The sequence below is a fragment of the Zingiber officinale genome, chromosome 6A, assembly GCF_018446385.1.
Source record: "Zingiber officinale cultivar Zhangliang chromosome 6A, Zo_v1.1, whole genome shotgun sequence".
NCBI classification, from domain to species: domain Eukaryota; kingdom Viridiplantae; phylum Streptophyta; class Magnoliopsida; order Zingiberales; family Zingiberaceae; genus Zingiber; species Zingiber officinale.
Genome location: NC_055997.1, coordinates 40,989,360 through 41,012,337, shown reverse-complemented (window position 1 = coordinate 41,012,337; position 22,978 = coordinate 40,989,360). Strand labels below are relative to the sequence as shown.

Here is a 22,978-nt window from a genome sequence, read left to right as displayed (position 1 = left end):
CCTCTCTTAGTGACTGCTTGGCGGTGGCCTCACAGCGAGGTCTCGCTTTTGCCATAGCCTCACAGTGAGGTCTTTCCTTGATTGTGGCCTTGCAGTGAGGTGGTGAGGTTGGGCGTGACCTCAATAGTGTGTCATAGTCAGCTTGAATTTGCCCCCCTGAATACAAATTCTAGCTACGCCACTGAGAAGAAGGGTCGGCGCCAGTGTTGAGGAGGAACGGTGATGCCTCGTAAGGGTGAGGGTGTCACGGGTTGGCCAGCTAGGGCAGAAGAAGCCGCGGCAATGTACTGCGGGTGTGGCACCGTCGGGGTGGAGAAGGCTCTGCCGAGAAGATGGCTAGGGCACAAGCACAGAGAAGACAGCCGACGGCAAAGATCTAGGCACGGTTTCCGGATCAGAGTGGTGGCGGCGTTACTAGGCCTCGGAATGCCGACGCTCGAAAGAAGAGAGGAAGAGGGAGGAAATGGAGAAGATCGGCTCGGGGAGAAGAAAACGGTCGCGGCGCCAGTTAGGGCAAGGGGGTTCAGCGGCGTCCGGCACAAGAAGGGCACGCAGCAGAGAAAGAAAAGAAACGAAGAAAAAAATAAAGAAAATAAAAGAAATCAAAAGTAAAGGGAAAGAAATTAAACTTTTCCTCGTTTAAATGGGTAGCCTAAACAGGCTTTTTTTCCCGAAACCCCGTTTTATCCCCGTAAACTCATCCATACGAGCTCCGAAAAATTTCCGAAAAAATTCCAAAAATTCCGAGAAATTACCTTATTAATATTCGCCTATTTTCGATATTTTACATTCTCCCCCACTAATTAAAATTTGGTCCCTAAATTTCGTTATCTACCATCAGCAAGTACTAATAACAGACAAAAAGTATAAATGTTGAACGGTAAACTGAATTGCATACCTCACGTAAAAAGATAGGGATATCGAGCTCGGATAGTATCCTCGAGCTCCCATGTAGCCTCCTCGTCCGAATGATGCTGCCATCCGACTTTAACCAGCCGGATAATCTTGTTCCGCAACTGACGCTCTTTCCGATCGAGAATCCGTACCGGAACCTCCTCATAAGTAATGTCAGGTTGAACTAGAACTGGGATATCTGCCAGCACATGTGTCGGGTCAGGTACGTATCTCCTCAGCATAGATACGTGGAATACATCGTGGACGCCTGCCAGGGATGGTGGTAGTGCCAGTCGGTAAGCTACCGCTCCGATCCTCTCCAAGATCTCGAAAGGGCCAATGTACCGCGGAGCTAGCTTACCTCTGAGGCCAAATCTTTTCACCCCTTTCGTGGGTGAAACTCGTAAAAATACATGGTCGCCAACAGAGAACTCTAGTGGTCTGCGTCTCCGATCAGCATAACTCTTCTGGCAGTCCTGCGCCTCTGACATCCTCCGTCTGATAGTATGAACCAACTCTACATCCTGTTGAACTCTATGAGGTCCCAACAACTGGGCCTCTCCAACCTCATCCCAGAGGACGGGTGTCCGACAAGGTCTACCATACAACGCCTCAAACGGTGTCATCTGGATAGTCGAATGAAAGCTGTTGTTGTAAGCAAACTCTACTAACGGCAGATGGTCCTCCCAACTGCCTCTGAAATCCATAACACATGACCTCAGCAGATCCTCTTAAGTCTGAATGATCCGCTCTGACTGTCCATCTGTCTATGGATGGAAAGCTGTACTGAAACGGAGCTGTGTGCCCAAGGCCTGCTGCAGACTCTGCCAGAAACGAGACGTGAACCGTGGATCTCTATCCGAAATGATACTCAACGGAACACCATGTAGTCTGATAATCTCCCGACAAAACAGATCTACCAATCGATCCAGGAAATCGGTCTTCCGGATCGCTAACGAGTGCGCGGATTTGGTTAATCGATCAACGATTACCCAAATCGCGTCATGGCCTCGTCGTGTCCTCGGCAAACCCACCACCAAGTCCATAGTAATATGTTCCCATTTCCACTCGGAAATAGGAATCCGCTGAAGTAATCCAGCAGGTCCCTAGTGCTCAGCCTTCACCTGCTGACAGACAAGACACCTAGCTACAAATTCCGCGATGTCTTTCTTCATACCGTTCCACCAGTAGGAACACCTCAAATCTCGATACATGCGGGTCCCGCCTGGGTGGAACGTAAATCGAGAGTGATGAGCTTCCTGAAGTAGCTCCTGTAAGACCGGATGAGACTGAGGTACGCATAATATGTCTCGGAAGTATATAATACCCTCCTCGTCTCGTGTGAACTCGGTCTGCTGCCCGGCAGCTATCTGGCTACAAATAAACTGCAACTACTGATCAGCAGCCTAGGGCTCTCGTATCATCGTCCTGATCAACGACTGAGCAACCATGGTAACCAGAGTACCCTGCTCTGTCTGTCCTTACCCCTCAAGGCCCAAATCGGAGGAACCTTAAATCAAGTCTGTGACCACAACTCGGTGGCAAGCTAAAGTTCCTCCGGACTTCCTGCTAAGCGCATCGGCAACCACATTAGCTCTCCCCAGGTGATAGCTAATAGTATCATCAAAATCCTTCAGGAACTCCATCCATCTCCTCTGTCGGAGATTAAGTTCCTTCTAAGTAAACAGATATTTGAGACTCTTATGGTCAGTGAGAATCTCAAATGTAACACCATATAAATAATGTCGCCAAATCTTCATGACAAAAATAATGGCGACTTGCTCCAGATCATGTACAGGGTAGATCTTCTCATGCTCCTTCAACCGACGAGAAGCATAGGAGACTACCATATCGTGCTGCATCAGAACAGCGCTCAAACCCTGAATAGATGCGTCGGTGTAGAGGACATATCCGTCCTCTCCAGAAGGTAAAACCAAAATCGGAGTCGACACTAGTCGCCGCTTCAGCTCCTAGAAGCTGGTCTTGCCATCCTCAGTCCAAGTGAACTCCACGCCTTTCCTGGTCAGGCGTGTAAGTAGCATAGCAATCCTTGAGAAACCCTCAACGTATCTCTGGAAATATCGAGCCAAACAAAGGAAGTTGCGAGCCTCTTCTATAGACTCCGTCTACTCCCAACGGTAACAACCTCGATCTCCTGTGGAACCACGGTATACTCCTACTGATGACCATGTGTCTCAAACATCTCACATAAGATAACCAAAATACGCACTACTGATCTTCACATCTAGACGTTTCCATCGAAGCATCTCTAGAACTATGCAAAGATGAAGTGCGTAACTCACCGTGGATCTGAAATAGATCACAACACCGTCAACAAAGACAATGGAAACCCCTGGGAATACTAAAATCATCAAGTCTCTGAAAACCTCTAAGGCTTCCCAAACCCTAATGGTAAAATCATGACACATAATGTCCGTATCACAGACATTTCTAACCATAAAATCCCTGACAATAAGTCTGAAATATGATCACCAATGATATAAATCATCTAAGCATAGATCCTCCAGTGTGAGAGCAACGCTCCATCAAAGAAAATACCACATATGTGGGAGCAACGCTCTACCACAAGAAATCCTCAATATGTAGGAGTAACACTCCACTACAAATAATCCATAACATGTATCTGCAATAGATATGGGAGCAATGCTCCGCTACAAGCAATCCGAAATATGTATATGTGGGAGCTCCGCTCCACCACAAACGATCCATAAGTGTCCATGGCACCTAACTATCCAACTCGAGGCTGCACGAGATCACTCAACCACATATCACTGTGGCAGCCAAAGGTATAAACAACCTAGTAAACAAATCAAATCCATAGTCAACTCTATCATCATCCTAGTGGGTTGGTCAACCACTAATAGGAGAATTAGTTGACAGAGTTATACAACCAATAACATAATGTAGACACTCAGCATTCTACATTCAACATAGGTAGAATTATCATGATGCTACCCACCATACACCTGGCACACATGCACACACATCATATGTATGATCGACATAATCCTCCAATTAGTACACACCAAACATACTCACAACATAGGCATAATTCATCGTGATAACTCCAACAATGCATACCGAACCCGTGTGCATATATCGAAATAGGTATAATCAACAATACACCTCAACAATACTCACATGACATATATACATCTATGTCAAGAATATAATCAACGTAATACTTCCAACAAATCATAATCGACACGAGTATACTCTCAGAACAATCATATAATAAACAAGATACCTCAAATATTACACCGAACACATCTGCACATATCACAACTCAGATTAAATCGATAAGATACATCCAATAAAACACTCAAACATATGTGCACATTCCACAATATAGTTTTTAATTGACAAATACCTCTAATAAACAATCAGACATGTATGTCTAACCACTCGGGTATAATCTACTAGAAACCCACAATAATCATATGTATAAATGGGTACGACCCAAAAGATAAAGTCAGAATTCAAGAACATCAAGACACTCTCATTTTTATCCTCAAAAATATCAGCCCACATGATATCAGATGAATAAGTCTCTACTCCCCATGAGAGCAAGTTAGCATTCAAAACATCAAATCATTATTTATCCATATAGTCCAATATCAGAGGAAGCAAATATCAATTTTATCATCCTGTTAACTAACCACAACTAACCAGATTTATTAAAATCTCATAGGCACACTCAACCATAAACTCTCTAGCACCCGATTTATAATCTGATCACCAACTATAATCATCAAACCTGTGAATATCATACATGACACTCACTATGTCACCATCAACGACAACCCAAATAATAGATCATCAAAATAGTTATCCACTAATAGATCATCAAAACAAATATCTAGTAATAGATCATCAGACAACCACATAACATTTACTCTCATAAATCATTAGAAATCAACATATCACTATATCTGATCTCACAATATCCTTCAACCTCAAATCATTCTCAACAATGATCAAACATGATAACTCCCCAAATGACCAATTTTCATCGTATCGGTACCCTAATATCCAAAAGATATGAGTATAAAAACTCTACTGGCTAAGTCAACAGGAATATGTAGGTATCATCCATTACCCAACTAACAATAGCAGAGGCTGGTACGTGCCTCCATCTCCTACTAGTAGTAACAGAAGCTAAAACTACTGTTGGTATGATATGAAAAATCACCAGAGACTATAATCCTTGATCTCTATTAAGACCAACCATGCTCAATGGCTAACCCATCACATGTAATATGTGTTACAACAACCAAACAGGTACTAAATAAAGAATGCTAATATATGTCATATACTATAAAATTAAACATCATACCTATATGCCGTCTGGAGATGTTCCATCGCTGTCCAGTTCCCAACTTCTGACCTCAAAATTCCGAACATGAAAATCACCGGAAATCCATATAAATCCGAAACGAAAATTCGAAACATAACCATAACGAAAATTCGAAAATGCCCAGTTGACTCGCAAATCTGCCTCTGATACCAAATAAATTGGTATCATGTTATCCCAAATATCCAAAATACAAAAATAAAGATTGTAAAACATAGGCTCTGATACCAAATAAATTGTCACGCCCCGGAGGAGTCCCTGTCTGAAGAAATTTCTGCAGCATTTCCCCTATACAGCAGACAATCTGAAACTTTCTACATCTCCATATACCTCAGCTATTGGTGCAACTTTAGGTCAAGGTTGACCTGGTTGACCAGACTCGAGTTGACTTGACTCGAGTTGTGTTTTGATGTTTGATGAGTTATGTTTGACAATGTTTGACGTGAACAGAAAAGTTGTATCTTGATGTTTTACAAGGATACAAGCTTGGGAGATTGTGGGTGCAACCCGTGGTCAAGGTTGACCTGGTTGACCCGAGGTGAGTTGACCTGACTCGGAAAAGTCCAAGCAGGGAGCTTGGCACGGGAAAAGTCCAAGCAGGGAGTTTGGCATGGTGAAAAGTCCAAGAAGGGAGTTTGGCATGGTGAAAAGTCCAAGCAGGGAGCTTGGCACGGGAAAAGTCCAAGTATGGAGACTTGGCACGGAGAAGTCCAAGTATGGAAGCTTGGCACATGGGAAGTCGGAGAGGGCTCGGTAGCTCGTTCTCCGGACTGTGGTCAGAGAGGGCTCGGGAGCTCGTTCTCTGGACCGGATGGAAGTCGGAGAGGGCTCGGTAGCTCGTTCCCCGAACTATGGTCAGAGAGGGCTCTGTAGCTCGTTCTCTGGATCGGATGTGGAAAGTCCTGGTGAGTGAAGCCAGGCAGACGGATAAGTCCTGGTGAGTGAAGCCAGGCAGTGGGAAAGTGCTGGTGAGTGAAGTCAGGCAGTTGTGAAAACCCTAGTGAGTGAAGCTAGGTGAAAGTCCTGGTGAGTGAAGCCAGGTAGTGGGAAAGTCCTGGTGAGTGAAGCCAGGCAGTTGGAAAGTCCTGGTGAGTGAAGCCGGGCAGATTGGAAATCCTGGTGAGTGAAGCCAGGTGAAAATCCTAGTGAGTGAAGCTAGGTGAAAGTCCTGGTGAGTGAAGCCGGGCAAGGGAAAATCCAGATGGATCAAGGGTGATCGGATATTTGGTGTTGAGAAGGTCAAGTAGGTCAAGGGAGTGACCGGATACTTGACACGGAGAGAAAAGTCCAAGTGGGTCAAATGGATTGACCGGACACTTGGTGGGGAGTCTTAGCAGGTCAAGGGAGTGACCGGATGCTAAGCATGATGTACCAAGAGGTCAAGGTTGACCGGATATTGGTTTGAACTTGGTTTGGGCAAAAACCAAGACCTGGATCGGTCTGGTGACCGATCCACTGATATTGTGGTTTCCTGATCGGTCTGGAGACCGATCAGAAAGCGATCAGTGTGCCTCTGTGAGCTTACTGATCGGTCTGGGGACCAATCAGCAGGAAGCCTGATCGGTCCCCGGGACCGATCAGGGTACGCACAGAGAGTTGGGCAACTCTCTGTGAAAGCATTCTGATCGGTCTGGGGACCGATCAGCACAGAGCCTGATCGGTCTCCATGACCGATCAGAAGAACCCTGGACCGATCAGGGTGGAGCCTGATCGGTCCAGGACTAGCCATTGTGACTCAACGGCTAGGTTATTTCGGGCTTCTATGTTCTGGCCTTTTTGCTTGCAGGTTCGCAGGTTGGCTCAAGATATCAGAGGTTATAAAAGGAGATCGAGGGCTGCTACTTCTTACTTCTTCTTCCTCCTCTGAACTGAGCTGCTGTTCTTCTGAAAGTTGTGCTCTTGAGCTTTGCTGAGCTCCGAAGCTTCGGGTGAGCTTCTTTGACTGAGTTGCTTGTTGGCATTCGTCCGTGAAGTTGGTGCTTCATCCGGGACTTCAGTCAACGAGAAGGCAAGCGAGTATTTGTACATTCATTGTGTATTTTGTTCTTGCTCTTCTTTGTATTTCCATATTGCTGTTGCAAGCTATTGTGGCGAGGTTTCTCCACCCAGAAGGAGTGATTATTAGCCGGGTTTCCGGGGTCTCATCCACCGACGGATTGATAGGCTTCGTCCACATTACGGACACGCCGAGGAGTAGGAGTATATCTCCGAACCTCGTTACATCGCTGCGTGTTGAGGTTTGATCTTCTTATCTTTGTTTCTTTGTTTTATTTTCCGCTGCGCTAACGTCAACTTGTAGAAAGAAACAAAAATTTGGGGTCGGCTATTCACACCCCCCCTCTCTAGCCGCGACCGTCGATCCTAACAAGTGGTATCAGAGCCAGGTCGCTCTTCGCCGGATTAACACCCGAGGGAGCACAAGCTAGAGATGGATCAACTCGGAGAAGACATCACCATTCCACCTTTCTATGACCGCGACGACTTCGCGTATTGGAAGGTAAGAATGAGGTATTTTCTTATGACTAACCTTGAAAATTGGAGTTGTGTTCAATTAGGTTTCAAGCCTCCAATGGATAAGGAAGGAAAACCACTCGAGAAGAAGAAGTGGACAAGGGAACAAATCCACCATTCCACAATCAACGATGAGGTAATGAAAGTATTTGAATTCTCATTACCTAATGACATTCTATGTAAGATAGGTGGATACAACAATGCCAAGGAGTTGTGGAACAACTTGGCTAAGTTCCATGAGGGGAACTCCACTTCAAGCCATGAAGAGGAGTCAAGTGAGCCAAGGAGTTCACATCATGGAGGGATGGATTTAGAAGTTGAGGGCTACTCAACATCTAAAAAAGAAGAGGAGGAGAGTTCCTCTTCAAGTTCGGAGCAAGGAGAAGAAGCTTCTACCTCCGGAAGGGATGAAAGAGAGAGCTTACATCCCACCTCAACCCTAGGTAACTCAAGCAATTTAAGTTCTAGTAAATTGCATATATTATGCTTTGAGTGTAGGGAACTTGGACATTACAAGAGTAAATGTCCAAAGAGGGTTAGGAAGACTCCACCGGTGCCAAAGATCAAGGAAGCCGGAGTCCCGATACGCAAGAGCAAGGAGCACGTGGTGTGCTTCCAATGCAAGCGAAGGGGACATTATCGGAGCCAATGTCCGAGGGGGAGGCAACCTCACAAGGACAAGAAGACGAGCACATCGATAGGAGGAGCTAAGGCAAACCCTAAGGTAATCTCTAAGGCACATTATTGCAATAATAATAAGACACATGCTAGTAGCCTTATTGCTATTGTTAATAATGGTAAGCATGATAACATTAGAAATCGATACACATGCTTAGGTGCCAAACATGTGAGCCTAGATAAGGATAACACTAGGAAAGCCAACCCTAGAATTAACTCATCTAAGGCTAAAGAAAACCTAGGTAGGAATCTCAAATCAACTAGACACATGCCTAGGAATGCCTCAAAGAAAAAAGACAAATCAAGTCTTGAGGTATTAAAGAAGGAAAATCAAGTCTTGAGGTCAAGACTTGACATGTTAGAAAAGACCCTTAAAAATTTGGAAAAGTCAAATATAGGGTCTAAGGGTCAAAAACCAAAGCCCAAGGACATGAAAGGTTTGGGTCACAAACCTAAGTCCCAAGTGGTCAAGCCCACTTATCACAATGTTCCATTAGATTATGGAACAAAATCTAGGGCAAGGAAGACCATCACCAAGGTCACAAGGGGAGTCACCCCTAGAGTTGATCTTGATGAGTCCCAAATGACCAAGGCTTCAAAGCCTAGGAGAGTCATTAGAAGGGTTGCTAGGGATGTCATCCCTAGTGAATATTTAGTGAACCCAATGAGCTCCAATAGGTATTGGGTTACTAGGAGCGTGATTTCATCACGCTAGATTAGTTAGGGTGTACCAACCTTACTTGAATAGGTAGTTAACCTAATCATGGCAAAAGGTGGCACTTTAGGATTTTTCAAGGTATAATCAAGCCTTGAAAATGAAATTAAGAATTATTCCTAAGGTGATTAGAATGTGCCAATCAAATTTGAGGAGTTTTCTAGAGTCAATCTAATTGGCACATAGTGATCTAAAAATCTTTGGTATAAGATGCTAGGTCTATTACACTTAGGAATATAGAACCTATGACAAAATGATCAAAATTATCAAAAATGGCAACTAAGGCTATAATTAGGTATTTTCTATACCTTTATGTGCTATTTGCCATATATTGTTTGTCATATGCCATGTCATGACATCATATTTATTTTATGATCATTTAAAATATCATGTTAATGCTTAGGTTAGTTAAATGTCATGCTTTATTTAAGTTTCATACTTTATGCCATGACATCATGACATTGGCACATGTTTCCATTTATGATACAATTATATGCCATGTCATCATCTTGTGCATTAATGATCAATGAAATTGATTTAAGGACTAAAACACAATTTGATATGGAGATCAAATTGTTATTTAGAAAAATACATGAGAACTTAGATTAAGCTAACCTAAACCCATATCTCACATCAAAATTGACTTGGATGTGTTTGATACACCTTAGATGTGTGTGAGATATTAGGATTGTGAGTTAGGATCAAGGTGCATAGTTCTTGTACCTAAATGAGCCTAATTCTAATTGGGGATCATAGGAAAAGCTTGTGTACAAGTCATGTACATTTAGCCCTAAGATTGTGGTCCCAAATTAAAGGGTTTAAAATCATTTTAAAATTGATTTGAAAAAACCTTGATGAAGCTTTTCTAGTGATAGCTCTCATCATTGAGCAAAGTGATACAAAGATGAGTTAACTTTGAGCTATTTCAAAGACTTTTGAACTTTGTATCAAGATTGAAAAATGAAAGATATTTTCATAAAAAACTATTTTTCCTTGATAGTATATGTTATGAGGAATGTATCCTCAAAGTTTTATAATTTCGAATTTTACGAATTTTGAGGGGTTTCAATTTCGGAAGGAAATTAAACCGATATCGAGGTTGTGGACCGATCGAAGAGTATGATCGGTCCAGTAGTTGTGGATCGGCCATGGACCGATTCAGAAGACTTGATCGGTCCGTGACCGATCGTATGCGCGATTGTCTGAAATTTCTGAAATTTCAAGAATGAAGTTGGTGTTTTGAATTTCTAAAGGGTTGAAACTCCAAGACATTGTTGGTGCAATGGTCAAGGGGAGTTGACCTTTAGGGGAGTTTACCTATTAGTCAAGGGGGAGTTGACTTTTAGGGGGAAGTTTTACTCCTAAAAGACTTAAGTGATATGGGATTATCACTAAGTTAATTGTTGACTCTAGTGTCAAGGGGGAAATTAAGGGTTTCAATGAAAGGTATGGGACTTTCATTAGGAAGAAACTCTTGACCTTGATTCACTCTTTTTGATGCGTGTCAAAAAGGGGGAGAATGTCTCATTGGAGTTTGAGGAGAATGGAGAATGTCTAGAGAATGTTCAGGGAAGAACATTGGAAAACCTAAGTTAGGTTATCGGGTTAACCTAACTTGATTATGAGTTTTGTCAAACATTAAAAAGGGGGAGATTGTTGGTGCAACTTTAGGTCAAGGTTGACCTGGTTGACTAGACTCGAGTTGACTTGACTCGATTTGTGTTTTGATGTTTGACGAGTTATGTTTGACGTGAACAGAAAAGTTGTATCTTGATGTTTTACAAGGATACAAGCTTGGGAGATTGTGGGTGCAACCCGTGGTCAAGGTTGACCTGGTTGACCCGAGGTGAGTTGACCTGACTCGGAAAAGTCCAAGCAGGGAGCTTGGCACGGGAAAAGTCCAAGCAGGGAGTTTGGCATGGTGAAAAGTCCAAGCAGGTGTTTGGCACGGGAAAAGTCCAAGTATGGAGACTTGACAAGGAGAAGTCCAAGTATGGAAGCTTGGCACATGGGAAGTCGGAGAGGGCTCGGTAGCTCGTTCTCCGGACTGTGGTCAGAGAGGGCTCGGGAGCTCGTTCTCTGGACCGGATGGAAGTCGGAGAGGGCTCGTGTAGCTCGTTCCCTGGACGAGAGGGCTCAGTAGCTCGTTCTCCGGACCGGATGTGGAAAGTCCCGTGAGTGAAGCCAGGTGGGAAAGTCTGGGAGTGTCAGTAGGAAGAAACCCTAGTGAGTGAAGCTAGGTGAAAGTCCCGTGAGTGAAGCCATGCGGTGGGAAAGTCACGGTGAGTGAAGCCGGTGGGAGAAAGTCTCGTGAGTGAAACTAGGCGGTTGGAAAGTCCTGGTGAGTGAGGCCTGGTGAATGAAGTGAGGCGGTGAAAATCCTAGTGAGTGAAGCTAGGTGAAAGTCCTGGTGAGTGAAGCCGGGCAAGGGAAAATCCAGATGGATCAAGGGTGATCGGACATCTGGTGTTGAGAATGTCAAGTAGGTCAAGGGAGTGACCGGATACTTGACACGAAGAGAAAAGTCCAAGTGGGTCAAAGGGATTGACCGGACACTTGGTGGGGAGTCTTAGCAGGTCAAGGGAGTGACCGGATGCTAAGCATGATGTACCAAGAGGTCAAGGTTGACCGGATATTGGTTTGAACTTGGTTTGGGCAAAAACCAAGACCTGGATCAGTTTGGTGACCGATCCACTGATACTGTGGTTTCCTGATCGATCTGGAGACCGATCAGAAAGCGATCAGTGTGCCTCTGTGAGCTTACTGATCGGTCTGGGGACCAATCAGCAGGAAGCCTGATCGGTCCCCGGGACCGATCAGGGTACGCACAGAGAGTTGGGCAACTCTCTGTGAAAGCATTCTGATCGGTCTGGGGACCGATCAGCACAGAGCCTGATCGGTCTCCATGACCGATCAGAAGAACCCTGGACCGATCAGGGTGGAGCCTGATCGGTCCAGGACTAGCCGTTGTGACTCAACGGCTAGGTTATTTCGGGCTTCTGTGTTCTGGCCTTTTTGCTTGCAGGTTCGCAGGTTGGCTCAGGATATCAGAGGTTATAAAAGGAGATCAAGGGCTGCTACTTCTTACTTCTTCTTCCTCCTCTGAACTGAGCTGTTGTTCTTCTGAAAGCTGTGCTCTTGAGCTTTGCTGAGCTCCGAAGCTTCGAGTGAGCTTCTTTGACTGAGTTGCTTGTTGGCATTCGTCCGTGAAGTTGGTGCTTCATCCGGGACTTCAGTCGACGAGAAGGCAAGAGAGTATTTGTACATTCATTGTGTATTTTGTTCTTGCTCTTCTTTGTATTTCCATATTGCTGTTGCAAGCTATTGTGGCGAGGTTTCTCCACCCAGAAAGAGTGATTATTAGCCGGGTTTCCGGGGTCTCATCCACCGACGGATTGATAGGCTTCGTCCACCTTACGGACACGTCGAGGAGTAGGAGTATATCTCCGAACCTCGTTACATCGCTGCGTGTTGAGGTTTGATCTTCTTGTCTTTGTTTCTTTGTTTTATTTTCCGCTGCGCTAACATCAACTTGTAGAAAGAAACGAAAATTTGGGATCGGCTATTCACACCCCCCCCCCTCTCTAGCCGCGACCGTCGATCCTAACATCAGCCACATGCGGCTGGAATAATAAAGAAAATAAAATACAACACACAGACATTTCACGCAGTTTAATAAGCAATGATAAGAAAAACTCAAAATCCACCCTACTCAACTACACTCATAAAACACAAATCCGACGATAAGATCAATTTACCTCTTCTGTCGTCTAGCCAGGCATGTAGTAAAAGCAAAACCAAACCAAATCCATCGACATCAAAAAATCCATACCATATCCATACCATCAAACAAAACAAATTTAACATAGTCTATGTAAGAAAACCAAAAGACCAATAATATCCTCGAGGTCTGCAGGGACTAGCAACTGGAACTCTCTCCTGACAGCATCAACCTGAAAAATAACAACAATGGAGGTGGGGTGAGTCCAACACTAAGCAGGTACAACTGATATACAAAGTAGGGAAATAAAACCTAGCATTAATCATGCGTACAGTCCCCTGATATAAGAAAGATAAAAATGCATCTGAAGTAAACAGGAGAGAAACTGTACTAACCAGAACCTGGGTATAAGGACAAACAGTCCAAGTGGTATAGAAATCCTGTATGCATGTCAAACATAGGTATCCAAACAATATGCAGCATATAAATGCATCAAACACAAACAATAAATGCATCATGCATATGATGCGAATGATGCGTCCTGGTCACCCCTGACGCCAATCGATCATCTCACACACAATAGTGAGGCCGAGTGGGTAGGGTTGTGACAACCGTGCACTCTGTCATCACTACCCCTGATGAGTGACCGAGTGGACGGGATGCTGTCGGAGTACACCTATCCTCCTACCCCAAATCATAAATGCGGGAGCGCAATGCTCTCAACTTCAGGTACACGATGACGGGGAGGAATCCCTGCCGGCTAACACGTTGCATCACGCTACCCATGAGCGGACCAACGGAGCCAAACAAAGTCTCTGCTGCAACACACACTGCCTGAATCGACCACTAACTCATAAGTGGTGGTGTGTGCATATCCATGTAACTAGCGATGTGCTCAACAATAATGGAGCGGACTATCGCACAGCATGCAATCATGCAAATGGTGCATGGCGCTAACCATAAAATATCCTGAGCTAAACCATGTATATACATATAGAAAGTGCACCATAAGTCAATGAATCAAAACAACGGTGCACAGATCAGATAAGGTATACAATCTAGGTCCTGAACATGGTGAAGCATGGTATATCACTACCCCTACAAGCATTTATAAACAGGTAAAGTATACATGAGATGTAAACCAAGCAATCAATCATGTAACAAGTTTTGGGTAGTGATTAACCGAAACAGAATGAGGAACATAATTAATACAATTTGTTAAATTCACTACTATGTATATCAAACGACATAAAGTCAAAACTACCCGCCTCCGATAAGAAAAGTCCAATCTGTCCAAATACGACGTAGAGATACTCGTCTTGCGTCAAGATCCTGTGTCACCCATATACATATTTTTTTATTTAACTACAATTCTTGTAAATAGCTAAATCTCACTTCTCAGCCGTTCTTGCTGCCAGTAAACCTGACCGAAGCGAGGTAAATGGTGTTGCCCTCTAAATCAAATACCCTACATCAATAATCCACACTTAACTAACTTAAAATTTATCACTGCACAGATGCTCACCTTAAAGTATAGCAGTCAATCTGCAACTCACCACCGCAACTCAGAGATCAAAATCTCACTTCTCACCCTCCTCAACCGATACACAGTCCCGAATGCGACTGCTGGACCAAGAAACAACCCACAGCAACCACTTCTCTTCAGGATTCCAGTATACTGTTATGATCAAAGGTAATGGCAAGAGTGGAGACCCCGGATCAGATTTGGGATTCAACCATATTATTCCAACAACAACCTAAATTCAAGAAAATAATTTACTCATCTTACCTCAATTCGCAACAGGGACGTTGCTGCCGGAGAAAGGCAGCCGCTGGAAGGTGGCTGTCGGACCCAAGAACAACCCACAGCAAATCCTAATTCCTAAACCCACTGAACCGCACAACGTGGAGGCAACCTCCACTCGGGAAAGGAGAAGAAGGGTCGGCACCAGTGCTGAGGAGGAACGGCGATGCCTCGTAAGGGTGAGGGTGTCACGGGTCGGCCGGCTAGGGCAGAAGAAGCCGCGGCGATGTACTGAGGGTGTGGCACCGTCGGGGTGGAGAAGGCTCTGCCGAGAAGATGGCTAGGGCTCAAGCACAGAGAAGACAGCTGACGGCAAAGATCTAGGCACGGTTTCCGGATCAGAGTGGTGGCGGCGTTACTAGGGCTCGGAATGCCGACGCTCGAAAGAAGAGAGGAAGAGGGAGGAAATGGAGAAGATCGGCTCAGGGAGAAGAAAACGGTCGCGGCGCCAGTTAGGGAAAGGGGGTTCAGCGGCGTCCGGCGCAAGAACGGCACGCGGCAGAGAAAGAAAAGAAACGAAGAAAAAAATAAAGAAAATAAAAGAAATCAAAAGTAAAGGAAAAGAAATTAAACTTTTCCTCGTTTAAATGAGTAGCCTAAACAAGCTTTTTTTTCCTGGAACCCTGTTTTATCCCCGTAAACTCGTCCATACGAGCTCTGAAAAATTCCCGAAAATTTTTCAAAAATTCCGAAAAATTCCCTTATTAGTATTCGCCTATTTTCTGTATTTTACAGCAACAAAGAATGTGCTAAATTATTCACGGGAGTGGAATCTACAATGGTTAAAAAATTACAACCTTCCAAATAGGAAATGAAATTATAAAAGTTGTACTTGTAAACCAACCTCCTAAAGCAAAATAAGCATAAGGAAAGAGCAATAGGCGGGATCAACCTACAAAAACGAAAGTCTCTGTAACTAATCATCCATAATATCAAATAGATCATTTTCTTCTTGGGTAAATTTATCAATGGCTATAATTTATCAATGGCTATAGTGATCCTTCTATTTAACTACTTCAACTATTTCCGAACACCTCGTAGCATTTCCAAGACATGGGTTAGTTCGATTATATGTAATCATTTTTTAGTTTCATGATGGCAAAAGACGAATACGCTCACCCCCTGCGTCCCCGCCAACCTATCTTAGGGTCAACACGGAAGAGGTAAATCACGGGCGACTACTAATCTTTAGATTAGTGACTAGCACATAAGAAAGATATTTACCTCGACTTTGCCGAGATTCGAACCCCAGACATCATGATGGCAACACCTCATGTGCTAACCACTAGACCATCCGAATGGGACATCTTTTTTTAATTCCATTGTGGCTAGCACAGAGGAGGTAATTCACGGGTGACTACTAGCCTTTGGAATAATGACTAGCACATAAGAAAAGTATTTACCTCGACTTTGCCGAGATTCGAACACCAAATCTCATTATGACAACACCTCATGCATTAACCACTAGACACATCCGAGGGGACTCTTTTTTTAATTTCATATCTCATACAATGATGAGTATCAAAGATACAAATTTTCCTTATTGGGTCATAAACCAATCTAGATAAATAAATCCATGTGTTGATTCGAACCGTCTTTATAATTTATCTTAATACTTACTTTTATAATTTTATTTATACATTTTCTATACTAAAAACTATAGCAAAATTACTATAATCAAATAAAACCTTAATAAAAACAAATAAGTATTTAAACATTGAATTGCCCCATGACTTGTATTCTAGAATATATCCTTCAAATGAGTCAAATAAAAAATAAAATATACTATCTCTAAAACTATATTATTTAAATAATGATAGACGGGAAATAAAAATTTCCCTCTTATATTTGTTCTATATTGTATTGTTTGGAAGAGCCAAACAAAAAGTACACATTTTTTTATAATTAGTCTATTTTATTTTTAGTTATTTTGAACTATATAATTTCTTTAGTTTGCAAAATCATTTTTCCCTTAACTAAAAGATATGAAATGAATTATAGAATGAATTATTAATTATATAAATTTTATTGATAAGACCTATATAAGAATAAAATATAACTTTTTTAAAACTCAGACAGAATCTTAATAGAACCTCACAATCTGAATTTCTTAAAATTTTAAAATTGAAGGATTTTCATTTTTGGATCTGAGAAAAAAATAAATTTCAATTTGAGATATAAGAAAAATAAGAATAGCTATCAAAAAAACTAATCGAATCAATAATGATATACTAGAAAATATAATATTTTTATTAACTTAACCAATTGTGAAATAAATAAAGTACACTAATTAGTAAAACCGATAAAGTCACAATTAATAAAAAACAACTAATGCAAAAACAACTACTTGAAAAGAATAGTCATGTTTGTAATCTTTATAAGTTACCAACAAAATAAACTATACCATAATCCCTATACCATTTAATCCCACCCTTAACCAAAATATATATATATATATATATATATATATATATATATATATATATATATATATATATATATAACTTTGATAATATTTTTTCTACCATTCTTTTCTCAAATTTTCATGATTTATTAGTTTAATGTCCCTACATATATACGTAGACATTGCTTATCTCAAAATTTCATTATTTATTAGTTTAATGTCCCTTTCTCATTTTATAAAAAAAACAAAAAAACAAATTACTTATCTTCAACTGATCAAATTTCTCATCTTTGTTTTCAATATTAGATTAAATAAGATTAGGTGGCATTTAGTTTATGGGTTTAGGAATGAGGTAATAGATTCATTCCTAAACTTGTGTTTGGTTAATGGAATAATGGGAATGGAATCAAGATTTTGGAATAAACCCCAAAAATTTGGATATGGATGAAACTCACCCCCTCCCTTGGTTTTGATGGAATAGGATTGTGAATTAAGTTTTAGACAAAAATACCCTTAGTATATTTGTTCAAATTTTTTTAATTTCACACACTCTCTCTCATCATATTTTCTCTCTCCTTATTTTATCATCACATTTTCTCTCTCAAAATACTTTCTCTCTCCTCATTCTCTCTCTATATTCCATCCCATCATATACTCTCTCTCCTTATTTTCTCTCTCTTCATTCTCTTCTATCACACTTTCTCTCCCATTACACATTTTCTACTTATTTTTTCATCATACTTTATCTTTCATCGTACTTTCTCTCTCATCATACTTTCTCTCTCCTCAATCTCTCTCAAGATACTCTCTCTCCTCATTTTCTTTCATCACACTTTCTCTCTCTTTATTCTCTCTCATCACACACTCTCTCTTTATTTTCTCTAATCACACTTTTTCTCTAAGCGCACTTTCTCTCTCATCATATTTTCTCTCTCCTAGTCTCGCATTTTCTCTCATCATACTTTCTCTCTCTTCATTTTTTTCCCATCATTCTTTCTCTCTCAACTTCACTTTCTCTCTCATCATATTTTCTCTCTCCTCACTTTTCCATTTTCTCTCTCTTCATTTTTTCCATCACTCTTTCTCTCTCATCATATTTTTTCTCTCCTCAGTCTCTCATTTTCTCTCATCATACTTTCTCTCTCTTCATTTTTCCCCATCACTCTTTCTCTCTCAACCCACTTTCTCTCTCAACCCACTTTCTCTCTCACCATACTTTCTCTCTCATCATACTTTCTCTCTCCTCATACTTTCTCTCTCCTCACTCTTTCATTTTCTCTCCTAATACTTTCTCTCTCTTAATTTTTTTCCCATCACACTTTCTCTCTCATCATACTTTTTCTCTTCTCAAACTCTCCTATCATGCACTCTCTCCTCATTTTCTCTGATCATACTTTCTCTCTCTTTATTTTTTCTCATCACACTTTCTCTCTCATCATATGTTTCTCTCACATTCAACTTTCTCTCTTATCTAATTTTTTCTCTTATTTTCCTATAAGGGTAAAAAAGAAAATTTAAGTTCATTCCGATTGAAAATATTTAACTAACCAAACATCATTTATAAGAATGATACCCAAGCTCATACCTATTCCCATTCCATAATACTATGATACTCATTCTCATTCCGATTCCTAGGAGAGAACCAAACACCTCCTTAATCATTCCATGATAACATCTTAATCGCTCGCTCCTTTTTTATATCATTTAACATGTGTTTAACTTCTAAGGATATTCATAGTCATAAATCTCTTAAAAAGATTTATATTATGCCACATCATTATCAAATCAAAAATTAAAAATATTACTTTATTTAAAAAGCATTCTATAGTATCATAAAACTTCTCTTTTTTAAAAACTCTAAATCTTTTAAAATTCTTTTTCTATCCTCTCTCTACTATTTTTTTTAAGGATTAATAACTTTAAACCCCTTATATTTTATTGCAAATTATATTCCCCCCCCCCCTCCCCTCCTCTATTTGAAAAACTACATTTAACCCCCCCTTTGACATAAGTAAAAAAGAAAAAAAATAAATAAATAATCCTAATCTAAATCAGATTTGAAGAAAATGAAAAATAAAAATAATTACGTAAGATCGTTGAAAGTTTAACTTTAACCTAACCTGATTTATATATAGACCCAAAATCTCATTTGTTCCTAGAAAAAATATCATCACAAAATTCACACATGCACCGCATAAATAATAGAAAAATAACAACTTTGAAAAAGATAATCAACCAAAAACTCATTCCATCAAAGAATTCTAAATTGATAAATCAAAATTAAATAAAAATAGAATAAAAATTTATCATTAAAAATCAAAATAAAGACCTTTGATAATTTATAAAAAAATCACCCTTTTAATTTTTATCCAAAAATACATTTTTATTTCAAAAAAGTTAAAAATATTTTCCATTTCAAACAGATACTGTTTTGAAATGAAAATTTATTTTTGAACAAATTAAAAGAGTGATTTTTTTTATAAATCATCAAAGGATCTTTATTCTATCTTTATTTACTTTTAATTCATTAATTTAGAATTATGACTCTTTTTTATTTGGTGAAATGAATTTTTGGTTGATTATCCTTTTCAGAATTGTTATTTTTCTGTTATTTATACCAGTACATGTATGAATTTTGTGAAGATATTTTTTCTAAAAACAAATGAAATTTTGTGTTTATATATAAATCAAATTGGATTAAGATTAAGCTTTCAATAATTTTACAAGATTATTTTTATTTTTATTTTTTATTTTCTTTTATAAATCTGATTTAAATTAGAATTATTTTGGTCATTTTTTTTCTCTTTTTAACTTATGTGAAAAGAGAGTTAAGTGTAATTTTTTAAATAGAGGAGGACAAAATATAACCTGCTATAAAATACAAAAGGGTTCAAAGTTATAAACCTAGTCCCAAAATATTGAGAGATTTATAGCATAAATTTCATGCTATAATCCTCCCACTGAATATGCCCTAAAGTCTATATTCACAAATAAAAATTAAATTTTTTATATTTCATTACACTTATTCAAATGAAAATAATTTTTTCATTACTTCCTCATCATATCTTATTAAGTTTGATCAGATGTAAAACCGTATGTTAGAGATCATCTCAAGTCTTATGATATTTCTCTAGATGATACCGTTGTTCTAAAGCTGGTAAGTTAAAATAAATTTCGCTGAAAGCTCTTCAAAAAAATTCTCTGTATTTGTATCGTTGTCTACTTCAAAATCCTTCCAAGATACAATGTCTTTGGAATATTTGTTCATTTTAATGCCCTTTAGATACAATTTGGTATCTTTTCAAATCGTATAACATATAATCGATGTAGATTAAATAGTTCTAACAATTTTTTTTCCAAAAATATAACATAAAATCGATCTAAAGTTTCAGGTCGAAATAGAACTATAAAACAATAGACGAAATAAAGAGACAAATTCAATTGGATAACTACGCAAAGACGCCTGCCTGGCTCAGAATAAATGAAATATCTTCTCATTGATACGACCTATCTCTGAAGTCTGACATGCGAAAACTATGTTTCATCATTGATTAAGGCAGGAATTAGGGCAAACGAGAGGGAAAACCGCAATTGAACTAATTTAAAAAGTCCAAATCAATATAAAAAGGGCATCACAGAAAACTCTCTTAATTTGCTTACTTTGGGATCAGAATTGGTATAACAGATTCAGTCACAATACATTCAGAAACACGGACCATAATTTGCATCATATCCCAACTCGCGAAAATCACTAGATACTGAACGATCGAAAAAAAAAAAAAAAAAACGTATAATAAATTACACGGTATTCGTTATAAAATATAAGATGGATCATCAGAGGTTTGTGATGAATCATGGGAGTGCAACCCCATCATATTGTTGCAGTTTTTAATTCTCTTCTTGCTCATCAACTGATCCACCCACAATAGTTTTACTGAAACCCCAAAGCAAAGAAGAGAAAGTAGTAGGCGACGAAGAATAGGGAAAAGAATGCAAACCAGCAAAAGAAGCTATGGCCGGCAGGAGGGCTGCTCTGTCTTGTTGAGCTATCGCCGCCCAGATGTGGGAGATTGATATCGGGAGAGGTATTTATAGTGATCAGAAGAAACCCTAAATCTAACTGGTTTGGATCAATACAACTAGACCGGCTCTGTTCGGTTTGTCTCCCCAACTGGCCAACTCGAACCGGCTAACTTATCCAGTATTGCGAAGTTTAGTTATTAACACCATCACATCAAGACGTTCGTTTCGATGACAACACTAGATAACTAGATCATGAGATTCTGTGAGTTATCCCCAGGACGTAGCACAGATGGAGAGTGCATGATTCTGTGGCTGAAAGGTCCAGGGGTCGATCCTCGGGGTGTCACTGTCTGGAGTTAACGTCTCCGTCATGCACTTTTCACCTGTGTACCTGCATTTATCTCATGCACTTTTCACTCCATATCCGTGGGACCGGCTCTAGGGGGCCGCTGATGTGACGGTTCCACGTGAGATTCTGCGAGTTTGCGTAGATAGACACTTATTATTAAAAGTTAATAGTCATGTATAATTTATCTTCTGCATATGATACTATGGATAAATTGATGAGACAAACAATTAAATTATAATAAAAATGAATTAAAATTAATTTGATAAATTTTGAATTTAAAATGTAATTTCTAATAATTTAATAATGAGTATTGAAAATGTTATCTCAACTAAATGGTTAGGGATCAACTAGTCTTATTTAGTTGCGAAATGATTTGAGTTATTGGGGAATTATACCTAATCTAATGCAAAGAATGGGATTAGAGATATCTAAACATCTATTCGAGGTGTAAGCGAATATCATGATACAATTAGAGTCACTCTAATTAGTTTAGGGGATTGGATTTAGCTATTTGATGCATATGAAAATCGTCAAATTGTATATGTTGATGCAGAACTTTGATTGAGATGAGCGACACGACGTGAGAGTTATCTGACACATGTTACACATATAGAGGTGGGTATTTCTTGACTTGTTTTTATAGTACTTTGACCTTAGTGCATAAGTTATATTTAGATAGGTTGTTGTGTTTACCTCAACTCCATTCATATTATTTCATAAGCTTGATACTTGGTTACTTGATCTTTGATATGATCAATTCCATATTTATACACTCTCGTTTGTCATCTATAATATCTAATAGCTACTGAATATCTTGTTTATTTACATTTATTATTCTATATACATGTACTGGACATGCTGGTTATACTGTGGCATAGTTGTTTGCTATATCTATTGTGATGATTATGTTGGTGCAATTTATATTAATGATCTAACTCATATTTTGATGAATGACAAATATATTAAAGTTAGAGTGTTTGTGGTCTAATTGTTTTACCAAGTGTGTAGGAGTTGACGGACCTAAATGACCCAGCACCAGCCTGAAATCTAGCTAGGTCCGCGGGATCCGATAGCTGGTGCGAAGTCCAGATATGTCTGCGAGACCTGATATTTGGCAGGAAATTCAGTTGGACCCGCGGGACCTAACAACTGGCAAGAATACCTAGTTCATCAAAAATAAGCCAAGCGACTGTAATTGGTAAGTGGAGGTAAGCAACTGGAGGAGAAATCTAGTGAGAACGTGTTTTCGGTTAAGGGAACTGTATATGTCGGTCTAACTTAGGTCCACTGAGAAATCTAAGTTGAGACTTTAACTAAATCCTGATCTCGAGAAGGCAAAATCTAATTACAACTATTATTCTACTGTATTGAGCTAACTTTATTTTACAGGATAAACTTATTTTTTTGCCTGAACTAACCCTTTTTTAGGGAAGAAGTTGTTGAAAAAAGGTGTCCGGGGGCTCGGATCAACTTTGCCCGGGCGGTCCCGGCACTCAGGGTTGGT

The 22,978-nt window shown here is 39.9% G+C and overlaps 1 long non-coding RNA gene and 2 other non-coding genes across 3 annotated transcripts; all 3 read right to left on the bottom strand.

Moving 5' to 3' along the window:
• Nucleotides 1–20,566: 20,566 nt before the first annotated feature.
• LOC121998987 lies at nt 20,567–20,665 on the bottom strand. Its single transcript, XR_006116760.1, has one exon. It is a non-coding gene; the product is annotated as a small nucleolar RNA R64/Z200 family (small nucleolar RNA).
• Nucleotides 20,666–20,721: 56 nt separating this feature from the next.
• Nucleotides 20,722–21,164, bottom strand: LOC121993896. The gene is made up of 2 exons (XR_006115465.1): nt 21,101–21,164; nt 20,722–21,013 (listed from the first exon to the last, which is right to left on the bottom strand). It is a non-coding gene; the product is annotated as an uncharacterized LOC121993896 (long non-coding RNA).
• Nucleotides 20,932–21,020, bottom strand: LOC121998976. Its single transcript, XR_006116752.1, has one exon. It is a non-coding gene; the product is annotated as a small nucleolar RNA Z199 (small nucleolar RNA).
• Nucleotides 21,165–22,978: the final 1,814 nt, after the last annotated feature.